Here is a 14810-nt window from a genome sequence, read left to right as displayed (position 1 = left end):
ATTAAAATTAATCTTAAATTTGGAAAATACAAAATATTGTAATGTAATATTGTAATTGTAACAAATATTGTAATAAACTACTTTACCATTGTATGAAAATGATTTACATCAATGTTTTACACAAGTACATTGTTGTGGCATTCTTTTTACCGCAACCGACTATTTTATTGTAGTTGTTTACCTCAAAGACAATGAGCATATGTAATATGAAATATGTAAAATGCTTAAACTGTGATATGTAAATAAAACACTTACTTAAATCATATTTTCATGCTTTTTAAATAATTTTACTTAATTATGTGTATTTCAAATATGAAATTATCCATAGCAAGACAAAGTAGTCAGCCATTTCATTCTAAAAATGCTTAAAATATAATTTCCTCCACCAACATTTTGATAAAAAATGTTGGTGGAAACATTTGTTTAGTTTAGTTTAGTTTTTTTTTTTATGTCTATATAGACATGTATATAGTCGGTTTCACTTTATTTGGATGGTCCTTTTAACACATTCTGTTGACTAAGTAACGTTGCACCTACATGTCTACTAACTCTCATTAGAGTGTTAGTAGAGTATTAGTAGATAGATTAGTTAGAAAAACTATGCAACTAATTCTAACTTAGAATTAGTTGCATAGTTACTTATAGTCAGTAGAATGTCTTTTGAGGGAGCATCACAATAAAGAGTTAGCAGAAATTAAGCAGCATTCTACTAATACTCTAATGAGAATGAGAGTTAGTAGACATGTAGGTGCAATCAATGATACTTATAAATAGTCAACAGAATGTTCAAAAGGGACTATCAAAATATATATATATTAGTTTTAGCTATATCAGTAGGCCTATATCATGTAAAACTTTCCTTGGCCAACAGGATAAAATGAATTAAATTTAAGGTTTTTTTCTCACATTTTATTTCAGTTAATGTTTATTTTATTTCAAGCAGCAAAAATATCTTTGTTTTTTATTTATATAAATTTGAATTTAATTTTTTGTTAACTGTAATAAGCCTGGGTAGAAATTACATTTGTTCAATCGAAAAATAAATGACAGAATTCTCCAATAATGCATGCACATTCAATGTTTTAGTTTACTGTTAGTAAATAAACAGATTTTTAAGGAAATTCACAGTCCACAGGGACAAAAGTGCCTTGAAGAAACACCACCTGACATGATTTGAACAGAGTGAAAGGGTCTTGGAATCTTTCAAATGCAAATTCGTCCTTCAAAAGCAAATGTTCATGAGCACCTTGCACTCATTTAAAGGCGCTGTCCTCAGGTCAGGCATGGCACAAATAAAATAGATAAATTAATAAACAGAAGGAAGGGGAAAATGGAGCAATCGTCCCCAAGGTCCTCTGTTTCTGGGACGTACCATCAACATTGCTACACATTAGCGAGGTAGTACAAATGCTAAAACATATCATGCATGTTTATTATGAAGCACAGCAGGCCACACACAATCATTCCTGCCTCTAATGTTGACGGCCCGCGGCAGAGAGTTGAGGATAAGCGGAGTTGCCACGTGAGGAGACGAGATCACTGAGTCACTTGAACGGGAGCACCTCCAGGCACTAACACAGCCCATATGGCCTCTCAGAGAGCAAGTTTCATCCCCTATACCTGCCTGTAGCATTTTTGTGTTTTAAGAAGAGGTCTGTTTTAAATGGAACTGATATGTTATGCATTATGGTTTCATAGTGCACAAAAATAAGTGGCTCTGATTTTCAATGCATCCTCAACATTAATTATCCTAGAATTCTTTCATGTTTTCATTGTCAAGTTGCTTGCTTTCTTCATAATAGAGCCACTATAGCCACATGAGACTTTTTAAGTTTTATTTTCAGCTTTGATCTATAGCTGAATATTCCACATGAAGATTGAATAAGTAACTAAACATAAAATAAACAGCCCATTAGTTCAAGATAAGATCAAATTAGATGCTGTAAACCATGTAATGTCACAAGACTCCTTGAGAAGCTAAACAGGCACCCATGCAAGAGAGTAATAATATTAGACTAAAGTCTCTTGATGGCACCCAAAGGGTGTCTAGGCATCCCAGAATACCTTGCACTGGCCTACTTTGTTATTTCTGGTGCCTCTGCATTTTGTCAGCATGGTGAAGAATTGTACTCTGAATTAAGGAAAGACCTGTTTAAACATTCAAGCTGAACTTGAAATAAAAGTAATGAAAAAACAAAGCAATTTCTTTAACTGATCGTTGTTCATGTTTCTTATGTTTTTTTAGGTTCAGGTGCAGAGGACAAAATGAACGTCAGCTGGAATGAAGCACTATAACTACAAATCACATCCTCCCTGTTGGGAAATGACCAAGCAGGTACCATCAGTCACCATGTAGTCATTCACCCAAAAAGCAGCAAACCCACTGAGCCAGACAGTATAATATTTGTCCTTAAATGTCTTAAGCTTCCACTTGTTTAAGGCACAGTTCACCCCAAAAATGAAAGTTCATTTCTTCAATTATATATACTGTATATAAACTGAACAGTAAATCAGAATTTTGAACTGGTTCTTTTCAATGAACTTGTGGATTAGGTTCACAAATCATACCAAGTGATTAATTCACTATTCAGAATCATTCATTAAATGGAATTGGACAGATTCATTCATGAATCATTTTTAACTTACTGACTCAATGATCCATTTTCAACAGTTTTAAAGTTATCAGCTATCTAAAGGGCAATATTATCAATACATAATGACTTAAAGTGCCCCATTATGCTATTTTAAAGTGTCCTAATGTTGTTTTGGAGTCTCCTACAACAGGTTTACATGCATCAAACATTTGCATATCACTATACATTTTCAATAATTCTCAAACGACTCGTGAGATGAATCAATCTCTCTAAATCCCGCCTTTCCGCAAGCTACTCTGCTCTGGTTGGCCAGACAGCTCAGTCCGTTGTGATTGGTTTACGTCGAAAAAACAAAAACGTCCATTGCCATAACAACATCAGGTATGCGTGTCCTGAGGCTTCCTACACCGTAAACTAAACACAGTAATGAACAATTACGTTGATTTTACCATATCAATCCGAAAGCGAGTCCGATGATGAAACATTGGAAGGACTAGTTATTGAACCCAAACCTCCATCACAAGGACGACTCGAGCAGGACGTTTCTCAGTGATACGCTACTCAGTTTGAGGTACATTATGAGATGTTGCAACTGTAATTCCTCACCATCAGCATGAACAAGTGCATGTCCATCAACAAACCGATTATTTTACTTGTAATAATTTATTTACAGAGTATTTTTCTAATATATTGCGGTGAACACGTGGAAACTGTATCAATAACAGTGCATGTATGCAATGTTGTATACATTAGCCGAGCTCTAGCTTGAATGACTGATGTAACATAAACGTTGGTAAAACAGATCTTGCTCAATGCTTAATCTTTCCTCAAAGTAGTGAGAACGACAGACAATCTGCATTAATAGACACAGTTTTAGGTAATAGTGGCCCACAACTGAGCAGCAGAAGAATTTCAGTAAGAGAGTAATAATGTGAGTTAGTCAGTTAGCAGGAGACCTACACAATATAAAACTCAAAACTAAGTATTTTGAACACCATCTTTCTAGAGCAAGCGGTTTGCGAATCCTGCATTGAACTCCCGAGATTTGAGAAGCAGTCGTCAGTAAAATAAAGGGAACACAGCAAAAGTTTAGGATTATACTGCTGTGGTATCATGGTAAAGATGAATTTTAACCACTGATTCTTCACATGGTCGTCCTTGGGCAGTGAAAAAAACTGACACAGCGTCTTCTCGACATGATGCTATCCATCCACAGGAATTAGCTGCCGGTTTGAGGTTCAAGTTTTCCCTGGTGTCTGTGCGCGCAATAAGTGGGTGGGCAATATACTAATGTTTCGCCTTGACGTCACAACGAAACGGCTTATGACTCGTTTGAAAAACGATTCATTTAATTGACTCAGAGTCGACTCTTACAGGATGTTTTCATTCACTTGAGGATAAGCTATGTTACACACACTACATGAAAGGTAATTTTCAAAATCCATAATAGGGGCCTTTTAAATTTGGGTTGTTCTTCAGATAAATCTAGCATATGAAGAAGTCTTTAGAAGACTTTGAATATAGTGCCAAATGTAGTCATAGATATGATCCCTCTTATGTTTCCTTTTTTTAATCAGCGTGAAGATTCTTCAAAATATATTTTATCTTCCACAGAAGAAAGAAAGTCATACAGGTTTGGAATGAGGTTGAGTAAATGACAGAATTTTCATTTTTTTGATGAACTATCCTTCAAAGAATACAGTAAATATTTAAAATATACCACATACAGATTTTTTTCCTAGGTTTTTTGCACTAAAATAAGGCCTTAAATTGTACCGCGGTGTGAATGAAACATTAAATAAAAATGTACAAATTTTTCCAGATAATGGAACGATTTCTGGAACAGAAATTATGAAGTTCCTGCATATGAAATATAAGACAGAACCTTCTGACAACAGAAAAAAAAAATGTTTTCTTATTCTCTAAAACACTTTGTTACAGTTCAAGATCAAAACAACTGAGCTTGACAGTGTCAAGTGATGTCCTTAGCCATAATCCAAGCTTGACCTTTCAGCTTTAAAAATATATCTTCATAACATAAAAAGTATTGTACAGTACAATCAATGCTTAAAATGAAACATTACCCTGCCAATAACTAAAAAGCTCTACCAGGATTGGCAATATCGTGATTTGCTATTCTTTACTATTCCACAAAGGAGGACAAACTGAGTGGACTGGTATGATTCTTGTGTGAATCGATGGAACTGGTATAGTCAGGAGGAAGTGCTTGGGTTTGTACTGCAGTAGGGATGGTGAGATGAAGAGAGAGAATGTTTTATTTGTGACTTCACACAGCGAAGCCTGCCTGAGTGGGCTGACAAGCGCTCATGCTACACAGAGTTGCCATGGAAACTGCAGGCTACGGAGGAGAAAGTGCAAGACAGAGGATATGAATTAAGTTCTGTCATTTTATCATCTACTGTTGACTACAGCGTGTGCGTCGTGGAAATGGTAACGAGACACCAAAGCAAACATACTTACTGCTCACTAATCTTCTAGTTAAGACTTGCAAAATTGGCCGTACTTCATAAGCCACCATCAGTAATGTCAATGTACTGTACAAGCATTTCTTTAGTGTGGATTACTTTAGAGTTCAATCCATCAACCATTTTCTATTTCCATACTCGAAGATGATGAGATAAGCACTGCCCTACATGTAAGAGCCAGAGCTGGAATATATCTCAGCCAGAGATGGAATATAATGTATATATATTTTTTTTAAATCCCTACAAAACATTCCACTAAGGGAAAGTTCATTCAAAAATGAAAATTCTGTCATTATTTACTCACCCAAACATGTAAGACTTTCTTTCTTCTGAGAACCTCAAAAGAATATATTTTGAAGAACCTTGATCATACAATGGGAGGCAATGGGGTCCAAAACAAAAATGTTAATTGAGGCATATCTTTTATTGTTTTCCACATATGAAAGAAAGTCATACAGGATTGGAATGACAGATTTAGATTATATAAATAGCTTGCTTTTGGTTTTTAAATAGCAATTTCACATATCTGATTGAAACGCTTCAAAATGCAGCCATGGCTCCATCTGGTGCACAGAGACCGATCAATACACTTCATGACTCCAGTCCTACATTCCTCCATGTTCCTATATATTTTTTAAGTGAATATCCTCTTCAAGCAAAATAATTTCAAGAAATGCTTCTTCCATGTAATTTGTGATTAAAATGAAGCAAATCTGCTCATTGTCTATCTGCTCAAAATAGATAGCCTACTGTAGCAAGAGATCACTTAGTTTATGGGTCCAGTACGTTATGTTTTGCCCTAGTTTTTCATTCGCCTGATGTTCAGCTCATTTGAACATTTTACGTTCAGCAATAATGCCTTGCAGCAGAAAAAGGATCAATCAAATGCTAGCTTGTTTAGAAGATCCTCAAGATCTTAAAGCTCTAAGAACAAAAAAGGGGGGAAATAAAGTAGCATCTATTACACGTCTTATCTATTATCTATCATCTATTATATGTTTTAGGGCATATTATAAAATGGCATTTAAAGGAACATTCAGATTCTAAACCAAACACAAAAGACAGCATTCGTCATCTTTTCCAAACTACGCCAGTCTCCACAGTAACACATCTGTCAAACCAGTTGTGTATCAGTATAAAAAGATATACGGCAAACATTCTCTCACTCTATCTGCATTGTAACCAACTCCTATCAACCTTCACCAGTGACCAGACTAACAGTGGGAAAAACAGCAGGAAAAAGCAAAACAACTCAAGGACACAAAGTACATGCTCAACCAAGGGCAGGATACTGCCAAATTCATTCACAGTTCTCACACATTCCCATCTCTCATTATTTAATAGTTTTACCCAAAAGTTAAAATCATCTCATAATTTACTCACTCTTATGTCCTTTTAAAATCACTTGACTTTCTTTCTACACTGTAAAAATAATAATAATAGTAAATAAAATCCTGTTATATATAAAAATGTTTCTGGCATTACCATATAGGACATTAGTACCTACCTATATATTTTATAACTTTAACTGTATACTTTATTAAATTATTTACCAATTTACTTGAACTACCAAAATCTGCTTTGTACCTTCAAATGTAGGCTACTGATACGCCACAATGATGGTTCATCGTAAATGGCCTGTCCATAAAACATGGCCAATACTCGTATATGGACAGAGCACAGGGTCATTCTATCAGGGTAACTCACATCAAACTAAAATAATGGGATAAACAATGTACCATAAAACCCTAATTTACATAACAAGATAGGGACTTCTGGGACGTTCTTATACTCTTTTCAGAGTAAATTAAATGTAATTCATATTTTTTAACTTGCAAAAAAACAAATTTAACATTAAATTACAATTAATGTTAAATAATAATAGCATTTCAAAAGCCATAGCTTTTGAAAATATGTTCACAAATGATATGTATTGCATGGAAAAAGAATATGCCATTGTATTTTGACAAGGAATCTGATTGCCTGCACACTAAACCGATATTTGCATATAAACTGCAGCAATGCATTGCATGTCAAATTATAAACGATTTTCAATGAGCATGGTTTTCCATGGAATTGCATCTGTTTTTATTCTATCCCCTGCATGTGAGCCGAGACAAATCATATAGAACAGTCATCAGACCTGCTTATAGTCTTAAAGTCTTATCTTTCAAAAAAAATAAAAATTCTTATTAACCCCACACTTTTAAATGGTAGCATAAGTAAAGGGAAATATTCCGTTGGTTGTCTTGTTGTCCAAAGGCTTATTGGTTTCAAGTTCAAATATCTGTAAGATGAATGAAACTAAGAACAGAAGTCCCTGAGTATGATCTGAGTGACCGGCTAACAGGTCTTATTGTGTAATATGCACCATCAGTTTTACTGTACAGGTTTGCATACAGAGTTGCAATATAGTAGTTAAGGCTATCCAACCCCACAATACATAGGGATACTGTGCATAAGCATAATGCAAATAAAACCATGCAAGTTCCTCTGTGCAAGCTGCTGCATAATCCTTTTGAAGGGGCAGTTTATCAGTTAGTGAAAATATCCTGGAAATGTACATTTATATCTTAACATCTCATTGTTAGTAACTGTGGGAACTTTATTGGTCAATTTTATTCAAGCTAATTATTTATCATAAACATAATTATTTGAGGACAGTGATGCAATCCTAAATGCCACACTCGATGTGGATTTACAGTCTTGTGACCTTCACTTGTGTGTCAAAAGCTAAGCCCCCTCAAAGTCAAAGATTCTGGGGATAAGCAAAGAGCTTGTGAAGATCTATGAATATTTGAGTAACATGTTATCTGTCCTGCTGATGTGTGAATCTTCATGTTGTGTCAGCAATTGTCTGTGAGAACGTGGATTTCAGTTGGAATATAAATTACGAATAAAGATAAAGTGACAGAGAAATAAAGGGGGGGAGGGTTGTGATCAGGAATCACTATGTATTCCAATCACATTACCCCTCATCACTTCCCATAGTCATCCTGCCTCCAGACTGTTTTAATAAGGAGAAGTGAATAAGAAGATGGTGGGTTCCTTTGCCATGATGTGGTCTATTCAAGCTTGATGCAAATCCACAATCAGTCCCTGTTTGTCCAATAGATTCATCTTCGGTGAGATCACAACTACTATGAATAACATACGCTTCAATGGCACTGTTCTCTATGCAATTTATATGAATACGTTATTATTTCCACTCACTCAAGAGGAAAGCATAGTGCAAAACATTGTTTAGAGGCCTTTGTCTGAGGCTTCGAGGGATGCAATGGCAATTCAGATGACTGTAAAGAAATAAAGTAAAATTAATTTAACTAAATAAGAGATCAAAAAGTTTTGGTAAACCACAAATGTTCCTAAAACACGTTTGCTCCAGTGGATAAAACCTCATATTCCATTCTCAAAGGCCGGTCATTCTCGGAGTCAAACTTTGCTGTATGGGCTGTTGGGAAAAATCCTGAAATTCACACCAGTGCGGGCATACCGAGGTCACATAGGTGGAACTCACGAACACACTTCTGAAATATAAAATGACAAAAAGACCCTATGGTCTCTTGAAGTTCACAGACAGAATGAAGAACATAAGTACATATCAAGAGCAAATACAGGAAAAAGTCATGTGAAAGTTGGCAGCACTGTGATTGGCTGATTACCCTGTCAATACCATTCATCATGTCTGCAACTGGTCCACAAATCCTTACAAATTGGTCAAAGAGGTGGAAACAGACAGACTAAATAAAAAAGTAACTCACAAAAAGTTAACTCACAAAAAAGTTTTTTTTTTTTTATAAAATTACAATTTAGAAAAATTATTTTCTTTTTTCTTTTTTTTTTTGAGATAGGACAGTACAGATAAACAAACGGAAGTGAAGTAGAAAATTGGATGTGGAAAGGTCCTCGAGCTGTAAAACTAATTTTACTCATTACAATGAATTAGAATTATTAAAATTAAAAATGCATAAACTTGATGAGAATTTTATGAGACTTGGTTATAATAAATAGTACTTGCAGGGGTCAGTAAGATTTTTTTTTAATTGTTTAATTCTTTTTATTCAGCAATGCCCCATTAAATTGATCAAAAGTCACAGTAAATACATTTATTTATTTATTTGAAAATGTCTACTTCAAATAAATGTCTGCTTTTGAATTTTATATTTATCAAAGTTTCTTCTTTGAAAAGCGTGAATATGTGGGGTTTAGACATGTGTCAAGTGAGTAAGGCTCAACTCTTTTAAGCATGTCCACAAACAAATTTGATGAAAAAGACCAACCCGATCTCACAGCAATTCCTACGAATTTTACGAGGTGGCTAATTCGTACGAATTCATATGACCTCACACCGATTTTTGCTAAATTGTACATATTTTACGAGTTGCCCAATTCTTATGAATTCGTACAAATGGCCTACCCCTGACCCCACCCCTAAACCTACCCGTAACTGGGGTTTAGACAAATCGTATGAATTTGTACGAATTTGCCACCTTTTACTCACTCGTACAAATTCTTACGAATTGGTCGTGAGATAGCGTTGAAAAGGACAAGGCCAAGCTGCTGCTTGGAATATGGTTTCTATAAATATGAAAAAAAGTGCATATGCTTTTAGATGACTATGTAAAGTCTATGACTATGTATGATATGCTTACAAATATGTATGTTGTATGTTGTATGTGTGTGCTACTTTAAATGACTGAATTATTTCTTTGTCACATTTTTGTAAAGTGCTGTTAATTACTCAGATTAACGGAAACACCAAAACACTATTTATCCAAATAAAGAATAAAGAATAAAATAAAGAATCCTTAAAGTAAAATTATCACAGTTTCCACAAACATTAAACAGCACAACTGTTTTCAAGAGCAAGCGATGTTTCTTGAGCACCAAATTAGCATATTAGAATGATTTCTAAATGATCACATGATGGCACTGAAGACTGGAGTGAAATTCAGCTTTGCCATCACAGGAAGAAATTACATTTTAAATTATATTAAATAGAAAACAGTTATGTTAAATAATATAATTAAAAAATACTTCACAATATTACTGTTTTAGATTTGTTGAGCATTAGAGACTAAAAACAAACATTTGTATAGTAGTGTATATTTCTATAAATAAATATAATTTATATGTATAAAAATATAAATAGTATTGGTAGGTTGTCATTAAAGATAAATTAAAGTTCCATATGCTAAACGCACTAAACTTTAAACATCAATTGGAACAGGAACATGAATTCATATTGGGACTTTGCCTCCCCATTGGTCCCGTACCATAATGCCTTTGCTGCATGTGGAAAGTGAATGACAGATTGAGTGGATAAGCATGCTGAATAACTTTTACTCAGCTCCTCAGAAATCTCCCTCAGCTATCAGTCACCCTTCTCACACACAGCAGGGGCCGCTCTCAGCCTGCCATTGCAGAGGAGCACAACTGGAAGCCCCCACTCTCTGCCTCTCTCTCCGCAGAGTAAGCTCTTACACTGCAGACGCCCACACAACACTGAAATCAAACCTTGTCTGTAGGCTGAAAAGCCGAAAAACTCTCTTTTCTGCCAGTGTACAGAGCATCATGACAGACTGACAGACAGAAAATCAGAAAGCGCAAATATCGCTTCTTCGTGACCTCAACGTAGCGCTCATGAGGTAAACCTAAGTAGGATGTAGATCGCAAGTCATCGAGGAACATTGAAAATTATGCATCACGCCGACATTCTTACCTACAGTGATGATTCAAAAGGTGAAAGCTTGTGGGTGTTTTCATGACTGGCAAACCACAGCACAACACACAACAGATGGGAAAGTAACACTTCAACAAACACTTCAACAAAGAACCGTTATGTCCACTGAGAAGACAGCAGATGCATTGCTTTGCTCCTAGTTGTGAAGTCACATAGTGAGTAAGGGTGTTCCAGATCTGCAATAATAGGCGATAATTATAATAAAGTGCTAAACCTCCAGCATTCTGCTGTGTATGTGTGTGTGAGAGAGAAAGTGTTTATGTGTAGGCAGGCCTTTCACACAGAGATGATGCTGCACCATGGAAACCTGTGCAGATATCTGCAGCTAATTATGCAGCGACCCGCTGACAGATATGAAGAGGAAAAAGCACCATGGAATTAAAGTGCCAGCTCTGGCTGCCTCCATTCTCCACACCACTAGTGAGAAAATGTGTGTGTGTGTGTGTGTGTGTAAGAGAGAGATAGGGAGTAAAGACTTAAAAGAGCATGGCATGATGTAATCAAGCAACTTCAGTAGAAATCCTGAAAGTAAATGTGAATCCACATAAAAATGCTTGAAGAGTAGTAGTATTAAACCGAATAAGACAAACTCGGAACAAACGCTCCAAAAGTCCAGTAATAACTTAATTAAAGATCATCTATAAAATGGCATTTGTTTGTTACCATCAAACAGTTTGGACGTATCATAATGTCTCAACACTCTATGTATGTATGTATGTATGTATGTATGTATGTCTGTATGTATGTCTGTATGTATGTATGTATGTATGTATGTATATATATATATATATATATATATATACTATATATATATATACACTGTGTATAGTGTATACAGACTTTATTGATAAAGACATGGGTTACATTCCCTAAAACATCTGTCTTTTACCAAACCAGTGCGAGTTGAACGGATAGATCTGTACTGATAATCCACACCTCTTTAATTATTTAGTATGTTGTGAATTTAATAAACGCAGCTCCGTGCTCTATCATAATATACATTAAATGATTAAAAAAGCTGAGTATTTTCCATGGGACAAGCGTATGTAGGTCGGGGTGACCTAGTTGACAGAAGACCTACTTTAATCTGATTGGCTTGATCAAGGCGATCCAGTCCCTGCACTGTTGCTTCCTTCAAACCAGGTCTGTTTATGTATCATTAGTTCTGAAATTATCATCATAAAACTCTAAAACACGCAGAAGCCTCATATGGACCCGTATGCACATCAAAATGAATACATTTTGATGATGCATGGCAATCAATAATAGTGACTTAACTGACTATTAAACATTAAAAAGAGTTTAAAAACAACAGGGATGTTTTTTCTGATACTTTCTGCTCTTTCTAACATGAGACCCAGATAATTTAGCTGACTCTTGTTGGCCTGCTGCCCAGTCAAGATGGTTTCAGATGGATTTCTAGAGGAAAACATTCCAAGGATTTGGTGACCTTGTGAGGGAGTGATGAGTCTCTCTAAGGCACTGACTTCAAGTCTTTCAAACCACATTTGTAGCATTACAAACTGTGTATATGGACAATTAGGATGTTATATTATCATATAATGGACATTTGAAGAAATTCTAGTTACATAAAAAAGCAAGTGCATACTAAATGTGCCCTATAAATTCAGCCCTATCAAGCTAAATTTGTTCTATGACCAAATAGTCTACTCTATAGGCTAAATTCATTGTGTATCAATCTAAATGCTTATTTGTCTGACCTACATGCAACAAAAATTAGAAACAATCAGCAATCTATATACAGGTAATCGATTTGCAGTAAACTTTTGCACTAAAATTCAAAGTCGTGATTACTGTTAACTTCATATATTTCGCCCACTCTCAGAGTTTGCCCTTTCATAGAACTTTGGGAACACGTTTAATAATCTGCAAGCTTAAACCACGTTGCTTTTATTTATTTAGCTGATTATTAGGTGGGCTAAATGTGTCCGCTTCAACATTTAACATGATAAAGCTATCAAACTGCTCCCACTGAGTTTCCTAAATGATTTCTCAATAAAATAAGGAGGCTGTTATTTCTGACAAGACTACGTTTCAAACCTCTAAACGTATTACATGTCACCTATTTCTGAAGGTGATTCGTATTCTGTCCCAAGAACACTAAACATTTCAGTCCCCAACAATGCAAATAGCCTTTATGTTAACTAGAGTGAATATTTAAAATAAATAAATCCTAAACTAAAATGGGTTGGCATTAATGCAGCCATTTTGGATGATATTTTAAAAACAGACAAATGACAAATTATCTTAAAGTGTCCCACTTCACGTATGATACCCATTTCTGAAGTGACTGAATGACATTACAGTGTAGGCAAAATTATTTTTATTTTATTTATTTTTTTGTTGAAAAGTTGATCAACTTCTTATTTTTGGTTGTAATAAAAAAATAAGCATACACATTTAAAGGGGCAAATTATAATATATTATCCTTATAAGCAACAGTGCCAAACTGAACTTGGATTAACATGCCTACACTGCGTTTTTGAGTAAACGCATCATGACTTTGATGTTAGAAATTACAAGGGAGATCGCGACCAACAATGTTAACTTGTAGCCTACTACCTAGCAAAAAACCCTTAACGCCTGAACTCCTTGGGGTCAGACAGAGGGGTCAATACTAAATCAGAGGTGGATCTGAACATTTGAGACATGACACCCGCAACATGCGCAAAGCTCTGACTTTGAGTAGGCGTTCTTTCATTTCAGCCAGCTGCGACTCAGTGCAGCAGATGCGTGAACATTCAAGCACTGCCACTGTAAAACACGTTCTTTAAAGAGCAAAAGAAACATGTAAAACATGCACTAAATTCCTACGTACCGTTTGGAGCAGTTTGTTCATTTTGGGACTGAATGAGCGTAAGGTTCGAAAAAGACGTTTTCCAAAAAAGGAATTCGACTCCCTTCCCTTCCAAAAATCCAGTGGAAATAACAGCGGGTCACGTTTTTAATCAAAAACGACACAATTCTCTATGTTATTAACCATCGTGCCTCCTTGTAGACCGTGTCCATCCCCTCTGCATCGTCGGTGCGGTTCAGTGCAATGGCTGCGCGCGTGCATACAGTGGTCTGCGGACGGACTCCCACGACGTCAATCAAACAAGTTCACCTACGCTTCACTCCTGAGTGCGAGGATTGGTTATGAAGTTGCATTATGTCTTAAATTATTCTCTCCGCCATATTATTCATTTAGCACCTCCTGCTCGCGCATGTTTACAGGCCACGTGAATTTAGCGAGCTTATGTCTATTTGAGCGTCTCAGGCACCTTTATTTTCTAGTAGCTAGACTAACAAACAGCTGAGCATAATGGGCTATTTGGTTTATGTGTTAGTTTAAGCATTATTATTGTTGAAGCACAATCGTGATGTGATTCGGGTGTAAGCAATAGCCTACATATTATATTAAGTAACTAAAGTAGCCTACGATTGCGGCATTTTTTTAACAGTTAAATAAATAAATAAAAAACACAATTCAGACAAAAATCGGCCAATTAGCTCGTATATTTCTTTTATAAAAAATAGTTCATTAAGCATCTGCAATCAACGCACAGATTAAAAGCCGGTCTGGCATATAGAGCGGAGTCACAGATATTTATTTCCCCGCTCAGAGTTCTGATCACTGGCTCCAGTTCTTTCTCTATTCCGGGTTTTTATTTCAGTGAGAGAAACCCGCTGCAACCGTTGAGAAAAAACACAAAATGTATGATTTCCAAAGAATGCTGGAGAGCCTATAAGGAAATCAAAACAAAAAGTTCGATATTTCAAATAATATATTTCCATCCCTCATAATCTTACATGACTTTTCAGCAATGTTTCAATTAATCACAAACGTCAGAGTTGCTCATGCAGCGTTGTGGGTTTGATTTCCCAGGTAATGCATGTAGGCCTACTGGTTAAATTCCCATGACTATCTGTCATTTGCTTTAATAAACCAAATGCACAGTGTAATCGTGAGAGAAGCTTGTCTAA

The 14810-nt window shown here is 35.6% G+C and overlaps 1 protein-coding gene across 2 annotated transcripts in view; it reads right to left on the bottom strand.

The window, feature by feature from the left end:
• lrrc7 (leucine rich repeat containing 7) overlaps positions 1-13869 on the bottom strand; it is a 112985-nt gene extending 99116 nt beyond the window's left edge. For both annotated transcript variants that reach the window (XM_084129680.1, XM_084129681.1), the window contains exon 1: positions 13663-13869. The gene's annotated coding sequence lies outside the window, so the exon portion shown is untranslated. The remainder of the gene's footprint in view (positions 1-13662) is intronic.
• Between the last annotated feature and the right edge of the window lie 941 nt (positions 13870-14810).

Source organism: Abramis brama (genome assembly GCF_963993115.1).
Source record: "Abramis brama genome assembly, chromosome: 11".
Classification (NCBI taxonomy): Eukaryota; Metazoa; Chordata; class Actinopteri; order Cypriniformes; family Leuciscidae; genus Abramis; species Abramis brama.
The sequence above is the reverse complement of the archived record's forward strand: the minus strand, read 5'-3'. Positions and strand labels throughout refer to the sequence as shown.